Below are 14,568 nucleotides of genomic sequence, written 5' to 3'. Positions count from 1 at the left end.
AAATGAGATAGCCCTACAAGACTTATCTGACTCCATCAAAAAGAATAACATAAGAATAATAGATATATCAGAGGGAGAAGAGAGAGAAAATGGAATGGATAACATACTCAAACAAATAATAGATGAGAACTTCCCAAGCCTGTGGAAAGAACTAAAGCCTCAAGTTCAAGAAGCAAACAGAACTCCGAGTTTTCTTAACCCCAACAAACCTACTCCAAGGCATATCATAATGAAATTGACACAAACCAACAGCAAAGAAAAAATTCTCAAGGCAGCCAGGGAAAAGAAGAATACAGGATATAAAGGAAGGCCCATTAGAATATCATCAGATTTCTCAGCAGAACCTCTACAAGCTAGAAGAGAGTGGACCCCAATATTTAAAGTCCTGAAAGAGAGGAACTTTCAGCCACAAATACTATACCCATCAAAGCTATCCTTCAAACGAAGGAGAAATAAAAACATTCACAGATACAGAAAAGATGAGGGAATTTATCATCAGAAAACCCCCACTCCAGGAATTACTAAAGGGGGTTCTCCAATCAGATACAAAGAACAAAAAAAAAACAGAGCCACAAGTAAAAGCTCCAAGAAGAACACAATAAAACCAAATTTAAACTGTGAAAACAACTAAAAGAAAGAGGGGGAGAAGATGGAGATTAACAATAGCAAAGGACGATGGAGTGATGGAGTGCAAAAGTACTCACAAAATAGTTCGCTACAATGAACAGGGTAGGGACCCTTTTCATTACTCAAAGGTAACCACCATTGAAAAAACCACCACAGAAGCACATGAGATAAAAAAGATAGCAACAGAGGAAAGATGTATGGAATACAACCAAATAAAAACAAAAGATAGAAAAATGAAAGAGAAGGATCAAACAAGACACAAAACTAACAGAAAGCAAGATATAAAATGGCAATAGGGAACTCACAAGTATCAATAATTACACTAAATGTAAACGGATTAAACTCACCAATAAAAAGGCACAGAGTAGCAGAATGGATTAAAAAAGAAAATCCAACTGTATGCTGCCTACAGGAAACTCATCTAAGTAACAAGGATAAAAACAAATTCAAAGTGAAAGGCTGGAAAACAATACTCCAAGCAAATAACATCCAAAAAAAAGCAGGTGTAGCAATACTCATATCGGATAATGCTGACTACAAGACAGGAAAAGTACTCAGAGACAAAAATGGCCAGTTCATAATGGCTAAGGGGACACTGAATCAAGAAGACATAACAATTCTTAATATATATGCACCAAACCAAGGAGCACCAAAATACATAAGACAGCTACTTATTGATCTTAAAACAAAAACTGACAAAAATACAATCATACTTGGAGACCTCAATACACCGCTGACGGCTCTGGATCGGTCATCCAAACAGAGAATCAACAAAGACAGAGTGGCCTTAAACAAAACACTAGAGCACCTGGATATGATAGACATCTACAGGACATTTCATCCCAAAGTGACTGAGTATACATTTTTCTCCAGTGTACATGGATCATTCTCAAGAATTGACCATATGTTGGGCCACAAAAACAACATCAGCAAATTCAGAAAAACTGAAGTTGTACCAAGCATATTTTCTGATCATAAAGCCTTGAAACTAGAATTCAACTGCAAAAAAGAGGAAAAAAAACCCACAAAAATGTGGAAACTAAACAACATACTTTTAAAAAATGAATGGGTCAAAGAAGAAATAAGTGCAGAGATCAAAAGATATATACAGACTAATGAAAATGACAATACGACATATCAGAATCTATGGGATGCAGCAAAAGCAGTGATAAGAGGGAAGTTCATATCGCTTCAGGCCTATATGAACAAACAAGACAGAGCCCAAGTGAACCACTTAACTTCCCACCTTAAGGAACTAGAAAAAGAAGAACAAAGAAAACCCAAAACCAGCCAAAGAAAGGAGATAATAAAAATCAGAGCAGAAATAAATGAATTAGAGAACAGAAAAACTATAGAAAAAATTAATAGAACAAGGAGCTGGTTCTTTGAAAAGATCAACAAAATTGACAAACCCTTGGCAAGACTTACCAAGGAAAAAAGAGAAAGAACTCATATAAACAAAATCCAAAATGAAAGAGGAGAAATTACCACGGACACCGTAGATATACAAAGAATTATTGTAGAATACTATGAAAAACTTTATGCCACTAAATTCAACAACCTAGAAGAAATGGATAAATTCCTAGAACAATACAACCTTCCTAGACTGAGTCAAGAAGAAGCAGAAAGCCCTGGCCGGTTGGCTCAGCGGTGGAGCGTCGGCCTAGCGTGCGGAGGACCCGGGTTCGATTCCCCCGGCCAGGGCACATGGGAGAAGCGCCCATTTGCTTCTCCACCCCTCCGCCGCGCCTTCATCTCTGTCTCTCTCTTCCCCTCCCGCAGCCAAGGCTCCATTGGAGCAAAGATGGCCTGGGCGCTGGGGATGGCTCTGTGGCCTCTGCCCCAGGCGTTAGAGTGGCTCTGGTCGCAACATGGCGACGCCCATGATGGGCAGAGCACCGCCCCCTCGTGGGCAGAGCATCGCCCCTGGTGGGCATGCCAGGTGGATCCCGGTCGGGCGCATGCGGCAGTCTGTCTGACTGTCTCTCCCTGTTTCCAGCTTCAGAAAAATGGGAAAAAAAAAAAAAAAAGAAGCAGAAAGCCTAAACAGACCTATCAGTAGAGAAGAAATAGAAAAAACCATTAAAAACCTCCCCAAAAATAAAAGTCCAGGCCCTGATGGCTATACCAGCGAATTTTATCAAACATTCAAAGAAGACTTGGTTCCTATTCTACTCAAAGTCTTCCAAAATATTGAAGAAGAAGCAATACTTCCAAACACATTTTATGAGGCCAACATAACCCTCATACCAAAACCAGGCAAGGATGGCACAAAAAAAGAAAACTACAGACCAATATCTCTAATGAATACAGATGCGAAAATACTAAACAAAATACTAGCAAATCGAATACAACAACATATTAAAAGAATAATACATCATGATCAAGTGGGATGCATCCCAGAATCTCAAGGATGGTTCAACATACGTAAAACGGTTAATGTAATACACCATATCAACAAAACAAAGAACAAAAACCACATGATCTTATCAATAGACGCAGAAAAGGCTTTCGATAAAATACAACACAATTTTATGTTTAAGACTCTCAACAAAATGGGTATAGAAGGAAAATATCTCAACATGATAAAGGCCATATATGATAAACCATCAGCTAACATCATATTAAATGGCACTAAACTGAAGGCTTTCCCCCTTAAATCAGGAACAAGACAGGGTTGTCCACTCTCTCCACTCTTATTTAATGTGGTACTAGCGGTTCTAACCAGAGCAATCAGACAAGACAAAGAAATAAAAGGCATCTATATCGGAAAAGAAGAAGTAAAGGTATCACTTTTTGCAGATGATATGATCCTATACATCGAAAACCCCAAAGAATCCACAAAAAGACTACTAGAAACAATAAGCCAATACAGTAAGGTCGCAGGATACAAAATTAACATACAGAAGTCAATAGCCTTTCTATATGCCAACAATGAAACAACTGAGATGGAACTCAAAAGAATAATCCCCTTCACAATTGCAACAAAAAAAATAAAATACTTAGGAATAAACATAACACAGAATGTAAAGGACTTATATAATGAAAACTATAAACCATTGTTAAGGGAAATCGAAAAAGATATAATGAGATGGAAGAATATACCTTGTTCTTGGCTAGGAAGAATAAATATAATCAAGATGGCTTTATTACCCAAAGCAAATTTAATGCAATTCCCATCAAACTTCCAATGACATTTTTTAAAGAAATAGAGCAAAAAATCATCAGATTTATATGGAATCCCGAATAGCCAAAGCAATCTTAAAGAAAAAAGAATGAAGCTGGGGGCATAACAATACCTGACTTCAAACTCTATTATAGGGCCACGACAATCAAAACAGCATGGTATTAGCAGAAAAATAGACACTCAGACCAATGGAACAGAATAGAAAGTCCAGAAATAAAACCACATATATATAGTCAAATAATTTTTGATAAAGGGGCCAACAACACACAATGGAGAAAAGAAAGCCTCTTCAATAAATGGTGCTGGGAAAACTGGAAAGCCACATGCAAAAGAATGAAACTGGACTACAGTCTCTCCCCTTGTACAAAAATTAACTCAAAATGGATCAAAGATCTAAACATAAGACCTGAAACAATTAAGTACATAGAAGAAGACATAGGTACTCAACTCATGAACCTGGGTTTTAAAGAGCATTTTATGAATTTGACTCCAATGGCAAGAGAAGTGAAGGCAAAAATTAATGAATGGGACTACTTCAGACTAAGAAGTTTTTGCTCAGCAAGAGAAACTGATAACAAAATAAACAGAAAGCCAACTAAATGGGAAATGATATTTTCAAACAACAGCTCAGATAAGGGCCTAATATCCAAAATATACAAAGAACTCATAAAACTCAACAACAAACAAACAAACAATCCAATAAAAAAATGGGAAGAGGATATGAATAGACACTTCTCCCAGGAAGAAATACAAATGGCCAACAGATATATGAAAAGATGCTCATCTTCTTTAGCTATTAGAGAAATGCAAATCAAAACGGCAATGAGATACCACCTCACACCTGTTCGATTAGCTGTTATTAGCAAGTCAGGTAATAGCAAATGTTGGAGAGGCTGTGGAGAAAAAGGAACCCTCATTCACTGTGGGTGGGAATGTAAAGTAGTACAACCATTATGGAAGAAAGTATGGTGGTTCCTCAAAAAACTGAAAATAGAACTACCTTATGACCCAGCAATCCCTCTACTGGGTATATATCCCCAAAACTCAGAAACATTGATACGTAAAGACACATGCAGCCCCATGTTTATTGCAGCATTGTTCACAGTGGCCAGGACATGGAAACAACCAAAAAGCCCGTCAATAGATGACTGGATAAAGAAGATATGGCACATATACACTATGGAATACTACTCAGCCATAAGAAATGATGACATCGGAACATTTACAGCAAAATGGTGGGATCTTGATAACATGATACGAAGCGAAATAAGTAAATCAGAAAAAAACAGGAACTGTATTATTCCATACGTAGGTGGGACATTGATAAGAGTGTGGTGGTTACGGGGGGAGGGGGGAATGGGAGACGGATAGGGGGTGGGGAGGGGCACAAAGAAAACAAGATAGAAGGTGACAGAGGACAATCTGACTTTGGGTGGTGGGTATGCAACAAAATTGAATGACAAGATAACCTGGTCTTGTTATCTTTGAATATATGTATCCTGATTTATTGATGTCACCCCATTAAAAAAATAAAATTATAAAAAAATAAAAAAAAATGAGAAAGCAATCAATGAACAACTAAGAGGCCACAACAAAGAATTGATGCTTCTCATCTTTCTCCCTTCCTGTCTGTCTGTCCCTATCTGTCCCTCTCTCTGACCCTTGGTCTCTGTCAAAAAAAAAAAAAGAAAATGAATAGGACTATATCAAACTAAAATGCTTCTGCACAGCAAAAAAAAAAAACAAAAAAAACACCCAACAACAAAACAAAAAGACATGCAACTGAATGAGAGAAGATATTTGCAAACAAGAGGTAAATATCCAACAAATGTAATGAACTTAAATACAACTCAACGCCAAACAAAGAAACAACTCAAGAAATGGACAGAGGACTTGAACAGACATTTCTCCCAAGAAGCCATAAAAATGGTCAACAGATCCATGAAATGACGTTCAACTTCACTTGTTATTAAAGAAATGCAATTCAAAACTATAATGAGATACTACCTCACACCTGTCAGAATGGCTACCATCAATAAGTCAACAAACAGCAAGAATTGATGAGGATGGGGAGAACAGGGTACCCTCAAGCACTGTTGGTGGGAATGAAAAGTGGTACAGCTATGCTGGAAAGAAATGTGGTTAATACCTCAAAAAATTAAAAATGGAACTGCCTTTTCACACAGTGATTCCACTTCAGGGAATTTATCTGAAGAACTTAAGACACTAATTCAAAAGAATATATGCACTTATATGTTCATTGCAGTGTTATTCTCAATAGCTAAGGTTTAGAAGCTGCCCAAGTGTCTATCAATAGTTGAGTAGGTAAAAAAACCTGTGGAACATTTACATCATGAATACTACTTGACTATAAAAAAGAAGGAAATCTTAACTTTTGTGACAAAATGGATGGACCTGGTAAGCATTATGCTAAGTGAAATAAGCTAGGCAGACAAAGACAAGAAACATACGACTTCACTTAGATGTAGAATCTAATGAACAAAAGAAACTAACAAGCAAAATAAAAACAGACTCCTAGAGAGTGCAGGCTGACAACTGTGGCGGGGGTACTAGGTAAGGAGGAGTGAAGAGATTGAGCAAAAAAGGATAAAAAGAGAGAAAACTCATGGACACGGACAACAGTGTGGTGATGGGAGGCAGGGAAGGTGGAGGAGGGTTTAGGGGGATAAATGGCGATAAATGGAGGTTTGACTTGGAGGGGCGGTGAACACAGAATATGGTGTACAGAAGACAACTGTGCACCTAAAACCTGTACAATTTTGTTAACCAGTGTCACCTCAATAAATTAAAATTAAAAAGAAAAAAGATAAAAGAAAAGACCAACCATATGACCCAGCAACCCATCTTCTGGGTATCTACCTGCAAAATTTGAAAACATTTATTCGCAAAACTATATGCACCGCTATGTTCATCACAGCATTATTCGTGGTGGTCAAGACATGGAATCAAAGTGTCCCTTGACAGACGTTTAATAAAAAAGACGTGGTATATGCATATGATGTAATACTACTCAGCCATAAGAAAAGATGAAATAATGACATTTGCAATGGCATGGAGGGACCTTGAGAACATCATGTTAAGAGAAATAAGTCAGTCAAAAAAAGCTAAGAATAATATGATCTCACTCATGTGGGATATAAAACTGAAACTCACAGACACAGACAATGTGGTGGTTACCAGAGGGAAGGGGGTTGGGGGGCAGTAAAGGATAAAGGGGGCCAAATATATGTCAATGGAAGATGATTTGACTGTGTGTGGTGGGCACACAATGCAATTACAAAGCATGTATCATAGAGATGTACACTTGAAACCTATATAATCTTATTAACCAATGTCACTCCAATAAATTTCATATATATAAAAAAACAGAGTGTAATTCAATATAAAAATAAGTTGAGCCAGAACCAAGAAAATAACTTCCAACGGTAACTTCAGAATGAAATTTAAAATTTTGTATACACAAGTTTCAAAACGGAAACCTCTTTCTATAACTGATCAACCTTAAAGTAAACACCACACTGAAAAAGAAAGGAGGAAGGAAGGAAGGAAAAAAGGAAAAAGGGAGGGAGGGAAGGAGAGAGGGAGGAAGTGAAGGAGGGAGGAAGGGAGAGAAAATAGTATGTTGTTATTCCCTTGAACAAAAAAGGTCTCTATACAGTAGCAGAACAAAAATGTTAACCAAAAAATGTTTATATCTTTTTGTGTCCAATTGGACTTTTAAATTAACTAGGCTGAAGGTTAAGATAAAATAAAAACAGCATGCTGAACTTAATTTCTTCACCACCTTGCACTCACTGTCATAGCACATTAGCAAAAGTTCCAGCTTTGAACTTGAACACACTGAGTCAACTAGTACTTCCCTTGAGAAATTCTTCCCCAAAATAATTAGGATAAGAATAAAAGTAATTTAAAGAATGGGCCAGCATATTTAAATGGCTTTACATCAAGCACTTACATACAAACTATTAATCCAACAGATGTGTACAAGATATTATTCTAAAAAGAAAAACAAGAATATATATTACATGTATTTTATATATGGTATAATATATTATGTTTAATTTAGCTAATATGCCTAAATAAATGTTTTCCACATATGGCTTTCTTTGATAGTCCCTCTTATTATACCAATCCTCCATTATAAAAAGATGTCTCCTTGTTTGACCTGTGGGTGGCACAGTGGATAAAGCGTGGACCTGGAATGCTGAGAGTCCCAGTTCGAAAGCACGGGCTTGCCTGGTCAAGGCATATACGAGAAGCAACTACTATGAGTTGATGCTCTTCCCTGCCTACCCTTTTCTCTCTCTCTCTCTCTCTCTCTCTCTCTCTCTATTTATCTCTCTCCTCTCTAAAGTTAATAAAAAAAAAGCCTTTTTACTGCAATCACTTATCCCATATTAAGAAAATACAATCAGCTAGATATCACCTGCATCAACTGACGTAGAATTTTCAGAAGATACCTATTTGCTATATGCATCTTTAAAAAACAACACAAGTAATTTCTTATATGCTGCAAAAGTGAAATCCAAGGGGTTAAGATACCCTTATTCATGACAACTGTGGAGGGTATCTTAAACAAACAACATCACATTAATACTAGTTATTATCTTTAAACACTCATATTATGGATAGTAATCTGTGATAGAGAAAACTAAAGACATAAAGAACTGTGAAGTCCGAGCCAGTGTATATACTGGAGAATGACAATTGAAAGAAAAAAATGCCCAATTAAACAAGTAAAGGAAAATTTTTATGTTACTTATAGTAAACAACCTTAGATGTGGTGTACTCCTATGGAACGCTTTCCAAGATCTACATTTACTTTACTGTTGTTAATTATCAAGATATAAGATTTTAAAAATCATGACATAAAAGAAAAAAAATAAACAAAATTAAGTAAACATTATGGGAAAAATGGGCATATGCAGCGCGTTAGGTTAGTCCTAGCTTTGTTTTCTTCTGTTCTTTAACGGAATTTCACATGTCCTTTTCATCAATCTGGAGCAAGCTATTTATTTTCTAAAAGAACAAAAGAATGTTGGCTTTCTAAGAGGAGACCAGGACTAAGAGGAGAAAGGCAGGGCCACAATCTCTTTCACTTAAGTGGATATTTCCAAAGATTGAAACAAGAATCCACATTGCATGATTCTGAGAAGTAAACTAAATAATCAGCTGTATGATAATGACAGGGCATTGAAATTGCTATGCTAGAAAATTTCTGTCAAGTATAAAATCAATAACTATAACAGCTAATATTTATTAACAGCATTATTAACAACCATTCAATATTCATATTTCATGAATTCTCACAACACTCCTATGAGAAGGTTCTATGGTTTATTCTCTGATTTACATAAAGGAGACTAAAATTCACCTAGAGAAACTTCCCAAGGTCACACTGTTGGTAAGTACTTGATCCAGGTCTGACTTCAAAATAATCAATCACCTCTACTAATAGAAGTACTTTATAGAATAAATATATAAAAATTATTATATATCATTATTAAATGGAGAAAAGATAAAAATACATGAAACATAAAAATAATACAAAAAACTTTGGTATTTAAAGTTGTTCAAATATGGATTAGGTTGCAGATTATTTAAACCTAGTTTTTGCAGTAGATGATTTGAAGTTGTATGAATAAAGAGTTATTTAAAGGATGAAATTCCAGTTTGATGAGGTCGGCTAATCCCTTACATACAGGTTTAATTCAAGGTGAATCAAAATTGTTAAATATTTAATCATAACATAGCTTATTTTTATTTTTAAATCAGAAATTACTAATCATATCATTTGAGAGCTTTAAAAAGCCCTATTTCATTTGAATGGTGTTAGACACACAAGACATGGTAACTAAAACATACTAGAACGTTAGTGATTTTGTTTGTTTTGGGGGTTTTTTAGGTACATAAAACCATAATTTTATAATAATGATTATGGTAAAATGCACGGACCAGGGCAATAGAGCTTTCCGTGGTTCCCTAATGTTCACACTGCACCCACAGTGACACATCCTTTCCAGCTCTTCCAGCAGAACAGCTCTATGCCGCTTGCACACTAACCGTCTCCGAGGATCGGAGGCAAAAAAATACCCACGGGCTCTCAAATACTCTGAATATCTGGGTTGCAGATTTTTGCTCACTAAAATGACTTAAGAGGCTGTAACCACTAGACCATCACCGCTTCTTAAAGGGTTTCTAAAAGTGCTGTTATCATGTCCCAAGGGTGAACACACGTCAGATGGAGAAAAAGAAAACTAAGCACCCTCTATGGTGTCGCACTCGTTCAACGTGTGCACGGGCCAGGCTCCGCAGCAGTGATCCCTGCCCACGTGTGAACGCTGCATGGGCGGCGGCTCTCGCTCTCAGGGCAGAGCCCAGCCTCGCCTGGCATCTGCTCTGGCACCGCTGGGCTTTACCCAACAGGAAGCGCCACCCCGACACTAGGCTGGCCCATTGCGGGAACGAGCGGTTTCTACCCATGAGTACACTGCTTTCTGCTTTATTCAACATTAAAGCACAGACGACTGTTCCCTGTGGGGACTACAGGACACCAGTGGAGGACAAAGGGACACTCGGGGAGAGAACCACACCACAGGAACCAGTCTTCACAAAAAGTGCTCAATGTGGATTTCCAGGGAGGAGCAGGGCATGGTCAGCTCAAATTTGCTGATAACATCCGGATGACCCCTGGCAAAGACCTCAGAGCATCACCCGGGGAAGAAAGCAGGGCCTTCTGATGCTTTGATCATGTACCCACCCTTCTTTTCGGGGGGGGGGCACATCAAGCAGCTGCATAACCCTGTCCAGCAGCCTGTGGATTATCTCAAACTCAAGGTTCTTGTTGTAATACACAGCACAAAGATGCCTGTAGTTTCTTGCACCTACATCTCTGCCAGAATTTCTTACTACAATGTCAGAGATTTCAAAGTTTCAGAGGAAGGGGCATCTTCCGATTTGCTGCTATGGTCTTCAGGAGGCCAGGAAGAGGGGTAGTGCGTGCTGCCTGAAATTCAGCTGTTTTAGGATTACTTACTTATATGGGCTGCCTTTGTTGCAGAGATATCTAGACCAAGTTTATCAGCAATATCTTCCTGGGAACACAGTGCGAAGGTGAGTGCTTTGGTGAAGCCCATGGGTGGCCATGTCTTATCTTAGAAGCTCTGTCAGCTTATTGAGAGGAAATTGATTAGCTATGGTGTATGTTTTCGGGAGCGTCATCTGAATGTTATATCCATAGTCAATTGCTACATCCTCTACAATGTCACACGCATGCATAACATCAGCTCTGGTTGGAGGGATTTCAATCTCAAGCTGATGCCCATTGTCAATGACTTCTGACTTTAAGTACATTCTGGTCAGAAGCTTAGCAAGATTTTCCAGAGTTTCTCTGATTCCAACTTTTTTGTTAATTAGGTCAGCTCGCACCATCTCCTTTCAGTAAGTCAGTTTTGAAAACGTATATGATTTCCCAATAGGAAAAACTACCTCAGCTGCTTCGACTGTAAATTATTCTCACAATATTCACTGAACATCGTGACAATAATATCAAAAACTATTTTTGCCTTAGTAAAGTCAGGTCCTGTGCATTCAATAAGTACATTTCTAGTACTTAATGTTATTTTGGAAGGATCTCCATTGATGATCGGAAGCATTGAAAGGATGACACCATTGCTATCATAGATAACTGGGTACAGGGGTTTATTTTCAATGATATGTAATGTTTAAGGTGGTTGTCAGTCTTGTATATATTCATCAGTTCACAGGCAGTATACTCCTTTGTCTTATTTAGAAGTTTAAATTTGATATCCGGTCACTTTGCTGTATAAGTTAATGGGCCTGACAAAGTGTCCAAATCATGGCTACCAATAGCAACCAATGCTATTTTCCTGCAAATGTTCTGATGTAACTTCTCTTGAAGTTCAATGAAGCTGTCATAGCGATCTTTAGTAAACTTTGTATTTCGGAGAACGGCTGCTACAGCATAAGGGTATGTTTTAGCTGTCTCTTCTGTGATGATCAATTTCTGAATTTCTCCTTTAGGCATTACCCGTTTATACACTGGAGGCTTTATCTTTTTTTTAAAGACTTGAAGTCCTCGAACCAATTCCTCCAGACACAAGAGATCATATCTATTGGCAGGGGCATCAATTTTGTAAAGAACAACATCAGATGCCCCCTCTGCCTTTTCATTACCTTATTCCTTACTTATAATTTCCTTCTCAGAAGTGATTTCATCAAGTTCCAGACCAAATTCAAAACACAGTTCATCAAATTCTTTGTCAGCTTCTTAGAATGGGTGATGGCTGCTATTTGTATGGTCTGACAGAATGCTGAGGACTTGCTGGGGGCAGTAAGTCGATGGCAGTTGTACAGAGTTGCAGCAGGTACTCTGGGAACTGGGTACGAGGAATGCTGCTTTCAACTGCAGGTTCATCCCAGGGCTTGGAAGAGCAGATCGGGCTTCATGCTGACAGTCGGCATGGCAAGTGGCTAGAACGTTAGTGTTTTTAAAAATCTGGTTGCCAATGTAAAAACTTAGATGGTCATTTAGATTGTTATAGTTTAAATTAATAACTGAAGCCATGATTATCTGCTGGAAAAAAAACACTATAATCTAAAATTCTAAAGAGGTACAATAACAGAATTTCCTCATGCAAGAGAACAGTCCTGCTTTTTAAAAAAATAAAGTACCAAACATGCAACAATATGGATGACTATTGAAAACATTATGCTAAGTGAAATAAGCTAGTCACAAAGACCACAGATTAATGAGTCTATTTATAATAAAACATAAATCCCGAGTGACATAATGTAGATGAGTGGATACCAAGGGCTGAGAGGCAGGGCAGTTGGAGCAGAGTGAAGAGTGATTCCTAACAGATAAAGGGTTTCATGTAGGATGACGCAAATGCTCAAAAATTAGATTGTAATGATGGTTGTACAATTCCATGAATATGCTAAAACTGCTGTAGTATAAACTTTAGGTAAATTTTAAATAGGATTATAAACTTTAAATAGGTGAACTTTAAACTGTCTCAATAAAGTGGTTCAAAAAATTATAAAATATTAAGATAAAATATTTCACCAACCTACTCCTAATCAGAATACATGACTAATAAACTTCCCTCTGTAGTAATCACTATTGGATTATTACTTCAGGTTCTTGAAAATCACAGTGACAAAAGCCTTCTGTACTATATTTTAGACTGATTATAGTATCTGAAATACACAGGTACAAATGTAAACTAACTCTAAATAGGTTTAATGTCTTGCAATCAAATTGTTTAATAAAGAAACCCCTAAGCCTTATCATAAGTTGGAATGTAGAAGTAGTAAATAAATTTGGGTTAATCATGATAAAAAAATTATACTATCACTGTTGTTGGAATCGCACAGTTCAAATTAAGTGTAGAAGCCGCTCTACCACCCTTTATGTCCTTTATTCTCCTTTGTTTACAGTATATTTTTAAAAAATTTCCTTCACTTACATCAAGAACCCCTTCAGACAGTGCTATAATGTTTTATCTAATAAGTTAAAAAACTTGAACAAAGAACATCTATTGCATTTAGCCATATTTCTGTTCTTTCCCTTGTCCTTCCCTAATGTCTCACAATTCTTTCCTTTATCATGCCTTTTGTGTAGGTAACTTCCTTAACCATCGTTTCAGGCTAAGTTTGTGTGACATTATCTTAGTTTTCATTCATCTGAGCACACACTGATTTCCTCCCTTTATTCCAGAGGTATATTTTCACTAGATAGAAGTCTGGGTCTAGAGTCGTTTTCTTTCAACACTTGTTCCATTTCCTTTTGCCCTCTATGGTTTCTGATGAAATATCCAATGTCATTCTGTTGTTCTCCTGTAGGTAAAATGTCATCTTTCTCTGCCTGCTTTCAAGACTTTTCCTTTGTCTCTAGTTTACAGGAATTTGACTATGTATTATGTACGATATGTGTATTAGTCAGGGTCTCTAGAAAAAGAGAACTGATAAGGTGGATGGAGGGAGAGATGATAGATAGATAGATAGATAGATAGATAGATAGATAGATAGATAATAGATAGATAGATAGATAGATAGATAGATAGATAGATAGATGATAGATAGACAGAAAGATTAGAAAGATATTTTAGGAACTGGCTCACACAGTTATGGAGGCTGGCAAATTCAGTACCTGCAGGGTAGGCTGGCAGACTGGAGTCCCAAGAAGAACACATTCTTGCTCAGAGTAGGTCAGTCTTTGTTCTGTTAAGACTTTCCAATAAGATCCTGGCTAGTTGTGGATGGAGCGCAGAGCACATTTCTAGCAGCTGTGGCTGATGTAATGCTGTGAGAATACTCCAGCTCCCAGAACCCTCCTGGGCATACCCAGGAAGGGAGCTCGCCGCCATAAGGAAGTGATTCAGTGCCAACCATGCAGATCCCTGATCTTTTCAGCCATTGGCTATGAAGGACACACTATAAGATCCTATTGGCTGAACTGATGTATATAAGCTAGCTTACTTCCTGAATAAAGTGGATCTGTGTCACTGAACCTGGTCCCCGGAGTCAGGTCTTTGCATCTCTGTCGTCCTCACCCCAGCAGGACTTGTCCACAACTGGCGCCCAACATGGGGCAGGGACCTAACCGGCATCAAAGGGACGGGTGAGTGACCCTCGGCAATGGGAAACCTCCCCCACTCTCGTGCCCCGCAGGCTTGAGCCCTCTATGCCCTATTACAGAGTAGGTGAGT

The 14,568-nt window shown here is 37.8% G+C and overlaps 1 protein-coding gene and 1 pseudogene across 3 annotated transcripts in view; both read right to left on the bottom strand.

The window, feature by feature from the left end:
* The window catches only part of CCDC91 (coiled-coil domain containing 91), a 425,554-nt gene that overhangs the window by 193,671 nt on the left and 217,315 nt on the right, over window positions 1-14,568 (bottom strand). The window lies entirely within an intron of this gene.
* LOC136322984 (phenylalanine--tRNA ligase beta subunit-like) lies at window positions 10,444-12,319 on the bottom strand (annotated as a pseudogene).

The sequence above is a fragment of the Saccopteryx bilineata genome, chromosome 2 (assembly GCF_036850765.1).
Source record: "Saccopteryx bilineata isolate mSacBil1 chromosome 2, mSacBil1_pri_phased_curated, whole genome shotgun sequence".
NCBI lineage: Eukaryota > Metazoa > Chordata > Mammalia > Chiroptera > Emballonuridae > Saccopteryx > Saccopteryx bilineata.
This window is presented reverse-complemented; position numbering and strand designations above follow the sequence as displayed.